At 37.1% G+C, this 17201-nt stretch overlaps 1 protein-coding gene across 3 annotated transcripts in view; it reads left to right on the forward strand.

Moving 5' to 3' along the window:
- Positions 1 to 17201, forward strand: part of EXOC2 (exocyst complex component 2) — a 285414-nt gene that overhangs the window by 6627 nt on the left and 261586 nt on the right. Inside the window, exon 1 of one of the 3 annotated variants that reach the window (XM_030314970.1) lies at positions 12207 to 12464. The exons of the other annotated variants lie outside the window; for them this stretch is intronic. The gene's annotated coding sequence lies outside the window, so the exon portion shown is untranslated. Of the gene's footprint in view, positions 1 to 12206; positions 12465 to 17201 lie in introns of those variants that run through there. 3 annotated transcript variants of the gene reach the window in all.

Here is a 17201-nt window from a genome sequence, read left to right on the forward strand (position 1 = left end):
AGCCACCCAGGCGCCCCTCAGAGTTTTATCTTTAAAATCATTGTTTTTTTTTCCCAAACGAATTAACACATAAAAAGTTATGCTTTCATTTAAAAACATAGTTATTTTGGGGAACCTGGGTGCCTCAGTCAGTTAAGTGTCTGACTTTGGCTCAGGTCATGATCTCATGGTTTGTGGGTTCAAGCCCTGCATAGGGCTTTGTGCTGACAGCTTGTAGCCTGGAACTCACTTTGGATTCTGCGTCTCCCTCTCTTTCTCTGTCCCTCCCCTCCTCACGTTCTCTGTCTCTCTTTTTCTCAAAAATAAATAATAAAACATTAAAAAAATTTTAAAAATTGCATATTTAAATTATATTTTCTTTGTAGGAGTGATGAAGGAAAGAAGTCTAACAAGAGCTGGAAAAGTAGGGATGCTTTATCTCTTATTTGTTCAGTCCTTCCTTTGTGCAGATGACTCATGTCATGATCCCAGGGTCATGGGATCCAGCCCTGCATCAAGCTCCACACTGAGAGTGGAGCCTGCTTGAGATTCTCTTTCTCTCTCCTTCTCTCCTTCTCTCTCCTTCTTTCTCCCTCTTTCTCCCTCTCCTTTTCCCCCTCCCTCTCTCCTTCTCTCCCCCTTCCATCCCTCCCCACCTTGCATACTTAAAAAAAAAAAAAAATGTTGGATAGAAGAATTCATGACCCTGTCTTTGAGACTTGTCCCACCCTGTGCCCTTAGATGGTAAAATGTGTGTTTGTGCTGAGATAACTTGATCTTGACCCTGCACAGGAAAAGTAGAATGAGTTTACAGAAAATGGAAGGAAACAAATTACCATTCTTTAAAACCCTTTTCCAGTATCTCAAGGAGATCCCTCTGGGGTTAGCCCAGCCCAACCCCAAGAGGCAAGTCTATTCTAGAACAGGTTGAACATGACTCAAGGAGGATGTGGTGAATTCTACATTTGGTTCTGTTGCTGGGCGGCCTGAGTCTAGTGGCATGTAATTTTATCGTTGAAACTCTAGGCATCTCTGCAATGAGATTTTTCTGGGGTCCTTTGGATCCATGATGACTCTGGACAGGAAAAAATCTATCTAGTGCTATTATTTTGGGGGGAAAACTTTCACTTTTCTGTGGCCTGATTTAAGAAAATAGTGCTTTAACATCAGGAGGCTTTCCCTGGCCTCTTTGGTGAGGGTTCTTCAAGTCTGCAGTGAATCAGAACTCCTGTTATTTCCAACTCCTGGTCTTATCCCTTTAGCTGAACGGAGCCTCTGGGGACCTCAGAGGGTAGGACACCTGATCACTTATTTCTTGTTAGCTATTAAAATCAGCAAAATTCTACTTTTTTTTTTTATTTTATTTTTTATTTATTTTTTATTTTTTTATTTTTTTATTTTTTTTATATATATATGAAATTTATTGACAAATTGGTTTCCATAGCAAAATTCTACTTTAATAAGTAGTAAAAATTTGGTTAATCATTCTAAAGCTACTTTTGTGGTTACTATTTTTCTGTTTCTTTCCCTTAATATTTTTGTTACTAGTTATTTTTTTAAATGTATATTTAGACTGAAGTTATGTAAAAGATATTTTACCCTCTGTTCTTCTACCAGTAAATATTTTGGAAAATCAAAGGTTGTGTTACAGTGAAGTATGGGAAAATTACAAAATTAAAATTTTCTGACCTCTGTTGCAGAAACACTAAATTCATTCTGTGTGCTCCATTAAAGGAAAAGAAGCAGACGGGTTAAAACCAATATAATACAAAATAAAAGAAAATGCACTTGTTTAAGTATACATTATAAATGGTAAGAAAATGTGGCCTTTCCTCTTTATTTTAATGAAATACTTTTATAATGGCAGTTTTCTCTTTTGACCTGTGATGGATAGAAGGTTAATTGATGTTAAATGCATGCTTTGTTAATCCTTCATCGGCTACTAAATTGGTATGGGGGAGCACAGGTCAAGGATACACAAGGCCATGGCCAGCTTGTTTTCTCAGGGAGGTTTTTCCCTTTCTCTAAACCACATATCACTCAGTCCAGCTGTATGTAGAGGAGATTCTCCACTTTCCCCTCCCCCCTTCCCCTCTCTTTTCACTCTCCTTCAACCTCCCCCCCCCCCTTGCCCTCTGTGCTGCCGAGTGACAGCTTGTAGATGTTGCGTGCGAGGAGTTCAGCTGGCGCTGTGTGGTCTGAGTGTGTGGTCTCACTCAGTCGAGAGGCTGCTAACAGGGTGGATGAGAGAGAGCAAGACTGTTTACTTTAATTTATTTCGGATGCCGGAATTGTGCCCAGAGTTTCTCCTAAACTTGATTCCATAGCTAGCAGCTTCAATCCCTCACAGCTGTGGTGCAGTCTCAACTCCCTGTCTTCTCCCAACAGGCACTTTCCATAGCATCTGCCTGTTTAATCCCTGTGGCTCAGAAATGTTAATAGCACTGCTGAGTGCTGTGATTATTTTGCTTTCACTATGTCAAGATATATGGCCTTGAAGAAGTTTCTTTTGAGGTCAAGCTAGAGAAGTAAAGCAGAGATTTTAAGTAAGTGACAAAGTTGATGTATTTTTAGAAATGGGAAAAGCTATTATGCAAAATTTGGGTCAAATTAATCCAACTCTGCTCATGTAAAAGAATCTGGGAGTTGTGTGATGACAGTCTGTCATGTTTAACAATTTTAATAGAATTAACCAATTTAAGCTGACAGTTGATTCCTTGACCCTTTTTGAAAATCTGCATTGATTTTGGCATGCCTGTTTACTGTAATTATTATATTTGTCATATTGGCTTATAATACAGTGATATTGGCTTATAATACAGATCTGACAGGTTGAGACAAGTGAAACTTTTTATGCAGTAGTATAAATTTAGGACAATATCTTTTTTTCTAATTCTATCATTGTAAATAAATTAGCAGTAGTATCTTGATTTTTGTTCCTCTCTCACTTCTGAACATTATTACTAAGATAGTCAAGTATTTTGTCATTTAAGTAAACACTAGACTGTTGATATCACTTGGGATTTCGCATTGTTTAGCTTCTTTATTTCCCCATCTTCCCCACAGTCTTGCTGGAATGGAGTTGGTGTTACTGATGTGTTGTCTAGGACTGGAAAGTCTCGACCACTGACATTTTCCAGAGAGGTTAATATGTCTAGCTTATTGTTGTTCCACTATTTGCCCTGTCATTTTTGTTTTATTTACTTATTTTTTTAAAAGTTTATATATTTTATAAACTCACCTCAGGAACCATGAGATCACAACCTGCGCTGCAGTCAGGAGTTGGATGCTTAACCGACTGAGCCACCCAGGTACCTCTTCCCCATTATTTTTACCCTGAGTTTTAGTTAATGAACTCAGTTTCCATCACTGGGAGGGTAAATAAAGTCTTTCTTACTCCCTCCTGTTCTTTCAGTCCTGGCCAAGGTTTTCTTTCTTTCATCTCATTTGATCTTAAATCAGAAGACTTTAGGAATTCAAGTAGTGTCAAATGCTTTTTTTTTTAAATGCTATCATCTTGTATTTCCTCTTGTGTCCATTTTTTGAGTGTTCTGTTTTGTGGTGAAAATGGTAATCTATTGCTCCCAAGAATTCTGAAGCAAAATTGGTGTTATGCAAACCGTTGCTACTATCTAATCCTGGAACATTTTCCTTACTCCCCAAGAAAACTCTGAATCCAGTCAATCCTTTTCCATTCCCCCTTCTCTAGCTACCAATAATATACTTTATCGTTATGGGTTTACTTATTCTGAACTTTTATATAAATGCAATCATATAATATGTAACCTTTTGTGTTGACTATGGCAAAATATGTGCATAGTGTCAGTCATTACCCTATTTCTTTTACCTAATGAGTGAAAATTCTATAGATAGAAAAAACATTGATAAATGATGGGTATAGTCAAGTAAACATTATAAGTAGAATTGAACTTATGTTTCAGAAACTCAGAAATATTTAACAGGAGCTGTGAAATGCTCCAGGCTTATATTTTGTAGAAATGCCTTGTCAGTCACCCAGCCCTTCCTTGTAGGAGTAAGTCATGCAGGGACCTATTCTCAACCTGTCTTGAACTGAACAATGCCATTGCTAACTGGCTTTTGAAATTTGATCTAGAACTCTAAAAGGATAAATCCTGATTGAACCAAATCCCTCCATTCCTGCTTTGCTTTTATTGGGCTAATGAACACTGAAAAGGAAGAGGAGCAGAGTTTTGGTCTATGTAACTGAGGTGGCAATTGGCCTCAACAGCAGTTGATTCTCTTTCAAGGGCAGAGAAACATTGTCTTTTGAGCTACACTGCTTTGGCAGCATTTTTAAAATAGCATTTCTAAGTGCATCTTTGTTGAATACAAGTTCATCTTTAGATCTAAGACAAAAATTACTGTCTTTGGAGTTTTCATTATTTAGAACCAAAAAGTAGAATTTTAAAATGTATTTTTGGTTTTGCTCTTCTTTTTTATGTGTGGATTTTGACATTTGAAAAATCAAACTTAAGTCAGTTTTGGCCTAGTTTTTATAGAAATAAAGGATGGTTGAAAAATAAGTATTTTTCTAATGTAAAGAATTATGAGAGGTACAACTAATTTTGATTTAGACATTTAAGATATTTTTTTGAAAAGGACACAGTATTAAAGATCTGACCCTACTCATTAGAATTTCTGATTTTCAGGTAATTCTTTGTGGAAGAGGTAATACAGTATCAAGTTTTTCACCTCTTGGGCCTTGTAATTAGAGGCCACGTTTGAACTTGACCTACTGTCACTCAGAGGTGACCCATAGAAGATGAGTTGTTCTGCACTTTGTGGTTAATTTGGATTCATTTCTGATTTCTTTCTGTGGCATGAACAAATAACTTGTCTTTATAGTTAGCATTTCTGTATAGAGTATTAAGAGGAGCTGTCACAGTTTGAGTAAACTTTTAGGTTGTAGTTAGAAGACTCAATTTCTTAGTAGTTTTTGATTGCTAGTGTGGCATGGATTTATTAGTTTACATTTGATCTTAGCCTGGAGGCTAACAAGTGATAGATTTACTGGTTTAAAAAATAGTGTGTGGGACACGGTACAGAATCAAGAAATGGTGTATATCCTGCAGTGGTACAAAACAAGCTGACATTCTGTTCGAAGACCACATCTCAATTCTCATAGCTAAAATTCCACATGGCTTAAAGTTTGCTGCTGTCCCTGAAGAGCCAAAAGAAGAGAGAATTGACAGCCTGTGTGTTCCCAGGTCTGTTCAGCCCAACCACTGTTTTACTGAGTATCTGCTTTGTTCTGGTACTGGACTAGGTCCTAGGAGTAAAGAAAAGAACATGATGCAGTCTTAGCCAAGCCCATTGAGGACAGTTCTTTATCAGAGACCTTGGTACAGCAATTCTCCCCCCCACCCCCGCCTTTTAATGTTTACTTATTTATTTTGAGAGAGAGAGAGAGAGCGAGTGTGTGTGTGTGCAAGCAGGGGAGGGGCAGAGAGAGAGAGAGGTAGAGAGAGAGAATCTCAGGCAGGCTTCATGCTATCAGTGCAGAGCCTGATGTGGGGCTTGATCTCAAACCATGAAATCATGACCTGAGCTGAAATCAAGAGTTGGACGCTAAACTCACTGAGCCACCCAGGTGCCCCATCCTTTCTTTTTTTGTTAAATGTAGGGAATATTATTTGTTATCTCTTTCATAAGAAAATCAATTAATAAGAGAAATCAACAGTTCCAGATCTGTCAAGAGGAAACATTATGTGGTCAGCATTACCAAGGAAGCTATATACTGCCTTGTATCCCCATTCATAAGGTTACTCCATACCATGCTCTGGAATTGACCTTTCTGTGTCCAAGGCCTTACTACATCTCTGAAAAATTTGTATACATGCTCACTGCCACAGGGAAACCAATATAAAAATGTATAAAAAACATGACTTTTCTGACCCCTCTACCCTCCCCAGTCTCATTCCCCCTGTAATATTAACCTCTGGTGTCTATCCATCTCAGACTTTCCCATATCCATTCAAGCATATATACTTGTACAAAGGCAGGTTTTTTCTTTTTTTTTTTTATATGTTTTTTAATGTTTTATTTATTTTTAAGAGAGAGAACCTGCAAGTTAGGGAGGAGCAGAGAGAGAGAGGGACAGAGGATCTGAAGTGGGCTCTGCACTGACAGTAGGGAGCCCAATGTGGGGCTTGAACTCACAAACCATGACATCATTACCTGAGCTGAAACCAAGAGTTGGACGCTTAACTGACTGAGCCACCCAGGTGCCCCATAGTTACCTTTTTAATAGAAACTGTCTGTGCTAGAATGATGTCCATTGAGTCAATTTTCCCTTTCTTCCCAATAGGCTCTTGACCAGTAAAGGGCATTTGATAAGCAGGCTAAAATTTTTCCAAACATCTAGTCAGAAGACTGTCCCATGGAAGCTTTATAATATATTATACATAATGTATATACATACATACACAAAATGATTTAAAAATATACAACAAAGTTCCTTGAAGTAAGTATTCTAAAATGCTAAATGATTTGCTAAATATAGATTTACATATTTACTTATATATACACACATACACACACACACACACACACATACACATACACATACATGGCCCCTTTTAAAAACTAATTTGTGGGGCGCCTGGGTGGCGCAGTCGGTTAAGCGTCCGACTTCAGCCAGGTCACGATCTCGCGGTCCGTGAGTTCGAGCCCCGCGTCAGGCTCTGGGCTGATGGCTCGGAGCCTGGAGCCTGTTTCCGATTCTGTGTCTCCCTCTCTCTCTGCCCCTCCCCCGTTCATGCTCTGTCTCTCTCTGTCCCAAAAATAAATAAACGTTTAAAAAAAAAAAACAAAAAAAAAAACTAATTTGTTATAAATATTTTCTTGCTCTGGCATCTTTTTGTAATATATCACTTACTGCATAATATTTCCTTGGATGGGGCACCTGGGTGGCTCAGTCGGTTAAGTGTCTGACTCTTGATATCAGCTCAGGTTATCATCTCACAGTTTGTGGTTTGAACCCCATGTCAGGGTCTGCCCTGACAGTGTGGAATCTGCTTGGGATTCAGTTTCTCCTTTCTCCTCTTTCTCTGCCCCTCTCCCTCTTGCTTGCACATGCTCTCTCTCAAAAATAAATAAACTTAAAAAAAATTTTTTCCTTGGATAGACCTTCATATTTTATGTAAGTCATTTTCTAGTTGTTTGGGATGTTTTTATTTTTTTCCCCTTTGTGTTAATAAATAATTACAGTTATGGAAACCTTCATGCCTAATAGTCCTCATGGTTTGGATTATTTTATCCATTGGTCACCTTTTAAGAATGTTTTAAGTCTCAAAATATTAGCAAACCACATTCAACAGTATGTTAAAAGGATCATTTGCCATGATCAAGTCGGATTTATTATGGAATGCAAGGAGGGCTCAGTATTCCCATATCAATCAACATGTGAAGGATATAAATCATATATTTATCTAAATAGATGCATAAAAGGCATTTGACAAAATTCAACATCTGTTCATGATAAAAACTCTCAAAAAAGGTGGGATTAGAGGGAATATACCTCAGTGTAATAAAGGCCTTATATGACAGTCCCATAGCTCACATTATATTCAATGGTGAAGAAATGAGAGCTTTTCCCCTAACATCAGGAATGAGACAAAGATGTCCATTTTACCACTTTTATTCAACACACTACTGGAAGTCTTAGCCAAGACAGACAAAAAACAAAAACAAAAACAAAAAACAAAAAAAGCAAAAAACAAGTAAGAGGCATCCAGATTGTTAAAGAAGAAAAGCTGTCACTATTTTCCAATGACATGATTCTATACAAAAAAATTCCTTGAAGACTCCACCAAAAACCTATTGGAATTAATAAATGCATTCACTAAAGTTACAGAATACAGAATTAATATACAGAAATCTGTTGTGTTTACACTAATAACAAAGTAGCAGAAAGAAATTAAGAAAACAGTTTCATTTACACTTGTACCAAAAAGAATAAAATACCTTTGAATACAGTTAGCAAAGGAGGTAAGAGACCTGTACTCTTAACACTACAAAACATTGATGAAAGGAATTGAAGACCACACAAACATATGGAAAGACAGAACATGCTCACAGTTTGGAAGAATTAATATTGTTAAAACGTCTCTACTACGCAAAGCAATCTACAGATTCAATCCAGTCATATCAAAATACTAACAATATTTTTCACAGAACTAGAACAAATAATACTAAAATTTGTTATGGAACTATAAAAGACCCCAAATAGCCAAAGCAATCTTGAGAAAGAAGAAGAAAGCTGGAGGTATCACCCAGATTTCAAGATACACTATAAAGCTATAATAATCAAAACAGTATGGTACTGGCACAAAAATAGACATGTAAACCAATGGAACAGAATGGAGAACCCAGAGATAAACTCATGCTTACTTGGTCAGTTAATCTATGACAAAGGAGATAAGAATATGCAGTGGGGAAAAGAGAGTCTCTTCAATAAATGGTGCTGGGAAAACTGGACTGCTTTCTTACACCATACACAAAGATAAACCCAAGATGGATTAAAGACCTAAATGTGAAACCTGAAACCATAAAATTCTTACAAGAAAACATAGACAGTAATCTTTTTGACATTGGCCTTAGGAACATTTTTCTAGATGTGTCTCCTCAGACAAGGGAAACAAAGGCAAAGATAAACTACTGGGACTACATCACATAAAAAGCTTGTGCACAGTGAAGGAAACCAACGACACAGAAAGGCAACTTACCGCCTTTTGCAAATAATAAGTGGCTAATATCCAAAATATATAAAGAACTTACAGAACTCAACACCAAAAAACCAAATTAACTCAAAAAGTAGAGCACCTGAATAGACATTTTTTCCAAAGAAGACATACATATGGGTAACAGACTAATGAACAGATATTCAACATACTAATTATCAGCTAAATGCAAAGCAAAACCACAGAGATAGTACCTTTCACTTGTGAGAATGACTAAAATAAAGATAGGAAATAAGTATTGGTGAGCATGTGGAGAAAAAGAAGCTCTTGTGTACTGTTTGTAGGAACATAAATAGGTGCAGCCATTGTGGAAGACAGTGTGGAGGTTCTTCAAAAAAAAAAAAAAAAACACAAAAAAACAAAAAAAACCCAGCAACAACAACAGAGGGCTGCCTGGGTGGTTCAGTCGGTTAAGCGCTGGACTTCAGGTCATGATCTCATGATTCGTGAGTTTGAGCCCCACATGGGGCTCACTGCTCTCAGTACAAAGCCCGCATCAGATCCTCTGTCTCCCTCTCTCTCTGCACCTCTCTCCCCTTTGCGCATGCTCTCTCTCAAAAATAAACATTAAAAAAAAAAATAGAAATATCATATGATCCAGTAATTCCACTGCTGGGTATTTACCCAAGAAAATGAAAACACTAATTTGAAGCGATATATGCACTACTGTTTATTGCACTATTATTTATAATGGCCAAGATATGCAAGCAACCTAAATTGGATGAATGGATAAAGAAGTGGTATATACATTCAGTGGACCATTAGTCAGCCATAAAAAGGATGAGATCTAGCCATATGTGCAAAATGGTTGGATCTAGCGGGCATTATACTAAGTGAATAAGTTAGAGAAAGGCAAATACAATATACTTTCACTTATATATGGAATCTAAAAAAAACAAAAAGTGGAAACAGACCCATAAATACAAAGAACAAACTGATAGTTGCTAGAGGGGAGGGAGAAAGGAGGGATGGGTAAACCAGGTAAACGGGAGTGGGAGGTACAGAATTCTAGTTGTGGAATAAGGCACAGTATGAATGTATAGCATAAGGAGTATAGTCAATGGTATTATAATAGTGTTGTATGGTGAAAGATGGTAGCTCTACCTGTGGTGAGTATAGCATAAGGTATAGAGTTGTTGAATCAATATGTTGGGGAAAAAAAGAATATATTCCAAGCATTTGTAAGACTTCGACACATTTTGCTAAATTTTTGTTTTCCAAAGGGTTGGAATGGTTTATATTGCTGCCAGCAGTACATGGGAGCACTACACAGATTCACTGGACAATCATGATTGTCTTAAATATTTTTCACTAATTGTCTAACCGTGGAATCTCTTGTAATTTTTATTTCTGTAAGGTTGATTTTTTTCCCATATTTTTCTTTATTGATTGCATTTCCTCTATTGGGAATTTTCTGCTTTATGCCTTTCTCTTTTTTTTTTTTTTTTTTTTTGAGTCTTAGTGTTTTTGTGTTGATTTTGTGCGATGTATTTATAATAAAGCTATTCATGTTTTATTTTGAACATTTTCTTTAATTTCCCATTTGGCTTTTAAATTTGGTTGTCTCATTTACTAAGGTGTACATGTCTTTAAAAATTTTTTTTTAATGCTTATTTATTTTTGAGAGACAGAACATGAGGCAGGGAGGGGCAGAGAGGGAGGGAAATACAGAATCCAAAGCAGGCTCCAGGCTCTGAGCTGTCAGCACAGAGCCCGACGTGTGACTCGAACCCATGAACCGAGAGATCATGACCTGAGCTGAGGTCAGACGCTTAACTGACTGAACCACCCCAGAAGGCGTACATTTCTATATGATGTGTTCACTGTTTGGATTGTTCCATCAGGTTCAAACTTAGTCTTCCCATGCCCAAAGCTGTAATATACATTCACTCTTATGTTATTCTAGGTTTTTTTGCTTAATCAAAATTATATTTGACTCTTTAAATAACCAAGAATTCTTAAACTATATTGATGCTTGAATTAATGTAAGCAAGAAAATTATGCCTTGGACTATAACTATTTTGGGGATTCAAATTAATATATTAAAAATAAACAAGATGGGGCACCTGGGTGGCTCAGTCGGTTAAGCATCTGACTTCAGCTCAGGTCATGATCTCACAGTCTGTGAGTTCGAGCCCCGCATCAGGCTCTGTGCTGACAGCTCAGAGCCTGGAGCCTGCTTCGGATTCTGTGTCTCCTTCTCTCTACCCCTCCCCTGCTCATGCTCTCTCTCTGTCTCAAAAATAAATAAAAACATTTAAAAAAATTAAAAACCCAAGAAAATAAAGTAATTGTTTAGACTATTAAGCTTAGTATTTGACTATCTTGGGTATATATCATAGTCAGCATTTGGAATTGTTTCATTGGATTGTGAACTACAGTGCTGTGGCTTTAAAGAAGTAGTTTCCCTGGTCTTGAGATATAATTGTTTACGGTTGCAGTATTATATTCAGCCATCTCCCTCCTGCTTCTTGGGTCTTTCCCAAATTATGTGGCATGAATCTTATAATTTTCTTATTTCTTTGTTAATAACATCTCTTCTGTCTTAAAACAGATTAAGGTCATCCTCCTGTAAAGTTTCACATCCAGTCTCCAACATGACAGCACAGTTAACGACTCACCCAGCCCATAAATTCACTTAAAGTTGTATTTTTATATATGCAGAGGAGCAATGCTGTATTATTCTTATAATGAGCTTTAAAGTTTGGAGAGATTTTTCATTTAATCCTCTCAGGGTACCTGTGAAGTTAGCTATTATTCCCATATTATAGATGAGAAAACTAGGAGTTTAAAGGGGCCTGAATAAATCATATAGTTAGGATTTGCATCTGTGTCTTTTGACTCCTACTAGTTAATTGGCTTTTCTAGGGTTTTATTTCCTTCCCAACTGAACAGGTCGGTTTTTCTTACTAAAGTGTGTTCTAATGACATCAGTGTTCTTTACCCCATTTAAGTTAATTTGCTTTGTTCTGATAAAGACTGTTGGTGGTGCCCTTAATGGCAGTCTGCATCTCTTAGTGCATTAACATGGCCACACTGTGGAGCTGGGCTGAGAGGTCAGCTTGTCAGCACTTGTGAAAACTATTCTTTTTGGTGCTTTTTTCATATATGAAGTACATCTATGTGTATGTGTGTGTGTGTGTGTGTGTGTGTGTGTGTGTGTGTGTATGAGAGAGAGATATTACAGACACAGGCACTTGAGCAAGATTGCCTACGTGTGAATCCTGCTCTTTCAGTTATTAGTTGTGGGATGTTAATACAAAGTATTAATGGGGTATCCGCACAGGGAAGTTGTGAGGATTAAAAGTTATTACATGGGAAGGATAATATAGAGTTCAATAATTATAACTGTTATTACTATTAATTGATGTTTGCTTATTATCTAAGACATGTTGTGTTATTTTTTAATTAATGGCTATGTCCTTTACTGATGTTGTGTTACATTATATTGAAAAATATTTTAAATAAAGGCAAAAGCCATATTTGTTTCTAAATATACACTTCAAATGCTAACTGTCCATTACACATGAAAACTTTAATCCACTAATTAAGTAGTCAAGATCCCCCATAAAGTGTCATGTGGGAAATTGCAGAACCTTGCATCCTCAGAGTCACCAGGAGAACCTGTCCTTTCCAAAGAGTCAGTTTGGAACCATGGGTGATATGGTACACATCTCTGAGAATGAATAAAGCATCTCTTCATGTAGTCTGCAAAAGTCAGAGGTCAGTAATCCTGGATTCTCCTGTCACTAATTTGCCTTGGATAAATAATATAAAAACATAACTGTGGCCAGATTCCCTTAAAACACTTGGAGTTAAGGAATTTCTAAATATTTTTTGCTTTCTTTCTTCCCTCCTGCTAGCCTGAGACTCTTTGGTGAAGAGCGAAGATTGGCATTTATTCATAGTGGCCCAGAAAAGATTGAAAAGGGAGGACTGTTTTAAATGTAGGTTTTATTATTATTCAGTTATAATGAGTCCAACAGCAGGAGAAAAGGTAGCTCTTGAAAAGACAGTTTGTTATTCACAGTCCCTAAGAGGAGGGGGCATACCTTGCCAGGCAGGGTGGGAGAAGCCAGGGTTGGGGAAAGTACTAGGGTTGGTCAGTAGGCAGAAAGTGTGAGAATGGCTAGAGCCTTTATTGTGTTTTTCTTCAGAAGGAACAGGCAAGGCAGGGTAGGCAAGCTGAGCAAGTTTAGGATTGGATAGTTTGATTTTGGCAAACTACAGTTATCCTCAGGTGTCTAGTGTCTGGCCTTGGTGTGTTTAGGGCTGGGGAATGTTGTTCTGGACTGCAGGAGCCTGAGAAAAGGTAGGTGTGGACTCTGGATTGGTTGGTTTGCGTATCAAAGGCCTGCTTCTGCCAAGTTGTTTGCTCTCTAGGAATTAGCTAACCCTCTGAGAGGCAGTTCCTTTCCTAGTCTGCAAGGCCCCAAGATGTCAAAGCATTATAAAATACAGAAAAACAAAAACCATGATTAATACATGGACCAGGACTTTGTATCACAGCTTCACGATTTAGTAGCAGAGCAGAGCAAAGATCATAGTAGTGAATCATATTGACAATGAGAAGAGGCATAAATATGACCTAGAAAAGAGTATTGAGAGAAAGCATTTGATATCTAACCCCCTTCTCCCAATTATTTTTGAAGTTACTGTTGTGTTTTGGAGATACGCTTTCTTTTGTGTTTACCATAGTCCAAACTCATTTTTACTGGTAGGCTTTGGGAAGTGTTCACAGTCTACATTTTGTACAAGATAATTTTCTTATAGGGTGTGTGAACTCTTCAGAGGAAAAATGGCCCTCATGAGGTTTTTTAGAGTGAAGGGGTGGGGTTCGGAACCCACTGCCAAGAAAGAATCCTTGAAGACGTCTTTGGTGCAAGAAAGGTGATTTTATTAAAGCACTGGGACAGGACTTATGATCAGGAAGAGCTACCCTGGGACCATGAAGAGAGACTGACTATATACTTGGCAGTTGAGAGAGGAAAATCATGGGTACTTGAGGCTTGAACTCATGAACTATGAGATCGTAACCTGAGCTGAAGCTGGATGCTTAACCGACTGAGCCACCCGGGTGACCCCCATTTTTTTTTTTTTAATGTTTATTTTTGAGAGAGAAAGACAGCATGAATGGAAGAAGGACAGAGAGAGACACAGAATCCAAAGCAGGCTCTAGGCTCTGAGCTGTCAGCATAGAGCCTGACTTGGAGCTCGAACTCAGAAACCGTAAGATCATGACCTGAACCAAAGTCGGATGCTTAACTGACTGAGCCACCAGGCTTCCCCAGAATGAGCTTTTTAAGTTTAGGCACAACTATTACAACTTTTCAAACTAAAAATGAAAAAACCACTGAAGCATCCTATAGGTTTTTAGTTCTAATAAAGTAAATATTAATGATGTTAACCTAAAAAATAAAACTTATTTTACTAGCAGAAGCCTCAGTTCTTTTTGCTGCCACAGTAAAGAATTACAGGACAGATAAATGAAAGTAAAGTGAGAAAAGTTTTATTAAAGTACACTCCAAGGGAGAAGAGGGCCAGTCAAGAGAGGCAAAGGCCCTAGAACTCCATTATTTTCTTTTGTGTGGGTGCTAGGGTTGCAACATTTGAATGACAGGCTTGGATTATACAATAAATAGCTAACTAAGCATGCCCTTTCCTGTGAAACCGCAGCAGTAATTTTATTCTAGAGACATAGGTCAGATAAGGGCAAGCACAACAAACGTAGCTCTTCCTCTGCCAGGATCTTGTAACCATAAACAGCCTGCTAGAGGGGTGAAATGGGGTTGTCTCTGGGCAGTCCTCTGTTGGTTCTTTCCATCAAGATGTCTAAGGTCCATCATCCTGTCACTCATGCCTAGCTTCCACGTAACAGTGATGGTTTCCCATCGTCTGAGTTGTGGCTGAGCTGTTGCTGGGCAAGGAGAAAATCTTCCATCTGCTGGGATAGTAAATTGGATTCTTCCTGCCCAGGAATGTGAAGTAAGCTGTGATGGAAAACTCCTTCAGGGCTTCCTGACTCCATCCTAAATGAGGTTTCCCTCAACTAATATTTACAGGTATATGGGAATTCTCTGTACTTTCTACTTAAATTTCCTATAAGCCAAAAACTATTAAAAAGTCTATTCAGAAAAACATCTAACTTGTCAAGTCTTAAAAGAAACAAAGCTAAGTACCAACTCTCTCAGTTCTGTGCAAGAACTCTGATTTAACAGACCTTAATTTCTAGAAGGGATGTTAAAACGATTTTTGAAATTCTTTTTGTAAGCGTAAGTAATATTTGGAGGATTCATTCAGTTTTGTATCATTAGGATTTACAGGATAAAAATGCCATCGTATATGCCAATGTTTTTTACTTTCTCTCTTATTTTCTTATATGTTCTAATCACTGTGAGGAAAATGCCAGTGCTGGAAACAGAAGGGAACCTTAACATATACCTGGAAATTCAGACAGTTTCAGCTGCAAGTCTTTCAGATTATAATCCTGTTGAGGCAGGGGATGCTGACCTGACCTGCCATCACCTAACAGGGGTTGATAGACTTTTTCTGAAAAGTGAGATAGTAAATATTAGGCTTTTTTTGGCCTTAAGGTTTTTATTGCAACTACTCATCTCTCCTGTTGCAGTGAGAAGGCAATCATAAACAACATGGAAATGAATTCACGTAGCTGTGTTCCAATAAAGCTTTATTTACAAAAACGGGTGGGCAGACCAAATTTCTTGGTTGCTGTAGTTTGCTGACTCCTGATCTAAAATAGACACTGGAGAAGCTCAGTGAATAAGTAAATGAAGAGATTTAAGAAGAGAACTCTCAATAAATTCCCCAGTTAGGACATTTGTGGACTACATTCTCTGACCAAAACAAGTAAACAAACTCTGGAATAAGAATGAAGCAAGTAAAAGCTGGAATTAAAAAAAAAAAGTTCGACAATAAACTGTTAACTGGAAGTTTTTAAAGTTTTCTAAAGTTAATCTTGGATCAAAGAACAAATAAAAACTGCAACTACGGATCATTTACAAATGAGCAATGCAACCACTCCTTGCCAAAATCTATGGTGTGACTAAAGCTATAAGTAGGAAAAATGGTGGCCTTAAAAGTTATTACTAAAGGAAGACTAAAACAAATGAACTAAGTATTCAATCTAGACAGGTGGGAAAAGCAAAGCAAAATAAAATGCATGGAAGAGGACTTAAGCAAATGTTGAAGCTGCAGGTTGAAGCTATAGGTAATGAACACCTCTCCTGAAAAAAGAAGGTAGAATTTATAACTTATATCAAGTTCTGTTATTATAAAAGATCATTAAAACAGTGAGCATTTACAAATCTAACCATGAAAAAAGAGATATTTACAGATACTGAAGACAATGAAAAAAGTGATAAAACCACAGCTATTCAAGAAAGTAGTGTGATATTAAATTTGAAAATCAGAATGAAATGTCTAACTTTCTGAAACATACTATTTTAAGATTTATAAAATATGGTTCCATAACCATGAAGAAAATTCTCAAATAATCTTAGCTAATGATCCATTAGATGTAGATTGTTTTACAAGCAAGCAACAGGAAACATATAAGGAATAGAATATTTCTATAATTAAACAACTGTAAGGTAGCAGTTAGGAAAACTTCACATTCTTTCTGTAAGGCCAGCATAGCACTCCAGATATAGTAAATGCTCAGTAAGATTTGTAAACTACTGAATGCTTCTTGATATTACAATAAATGAGCAAATATGTACAAGAAAAGATAATTTCTGACTAACTGAAAATAAGGTTTAACATATAAAACTCTTAAAGTAGTAGCAAATCAAATCCAGGAATGTTTAAAGGATTGATAAAATGGAACCAACTAAAGTTTATTCCTAGAATATGAACTACTTCGTTAAGAAATTTATTTCAATTCATTATATTAATAGGTAAAAATAAAGTTATGTCAAAAGATGCTGTGAAAATATTTGATAGATTTCACTGTCCATTTCTAATTTTAAAAACAGACTTTCAGTGAACTGGACTTTGTTCACAGGACAGTGATCCTGAACTTTTCAGGATTGAAAGCTGTTTTCTGTAACATAATTGTTACTATGTAATACAATAGCAAACAGCCTACCTAATGGTACAGTACTAGAGCGTATATTCTCTTTTTTTCTCTTTAAGATCTTATTTTTTTATATTAAATATAATTTATTGTCAAATCGGTTTCCATACAACACCCAGTGCTCATCCCAACAGGTGCCCTCCTCAATGCCCATCACTCACTTTCCCCTCTTCCCCACCCCCCATCAACCCTCAGTTTGTTCTCAGTATTTAAGAGTCTCTTATGTTTGCTTCCTTCCCTCTCTGTAACCTTTTTTTTCCCTCCTTCCCCTCCCCCATGGTCTTCTGTTAAGTTTCTCAGGATCCACATATGAGTGAAAACATATGGTATTTGTCTTTCTCTGCCTGACTTACTTCACTTAGCAT

This window comes from Lynx canadensis, chromosome B2 (genome assembly GCF_007474595.2).
Source record: "Lynx canadensis isolate LIC74 chromosome B2, mLynCan4.pri.v2, whole genome shotgun sequence".
Lineage (NCBI taxonomy): Eukaryota > Metazoa > Chordata > Mammalia > Carnivora > Felidae > Lynx > Lynx canadensis.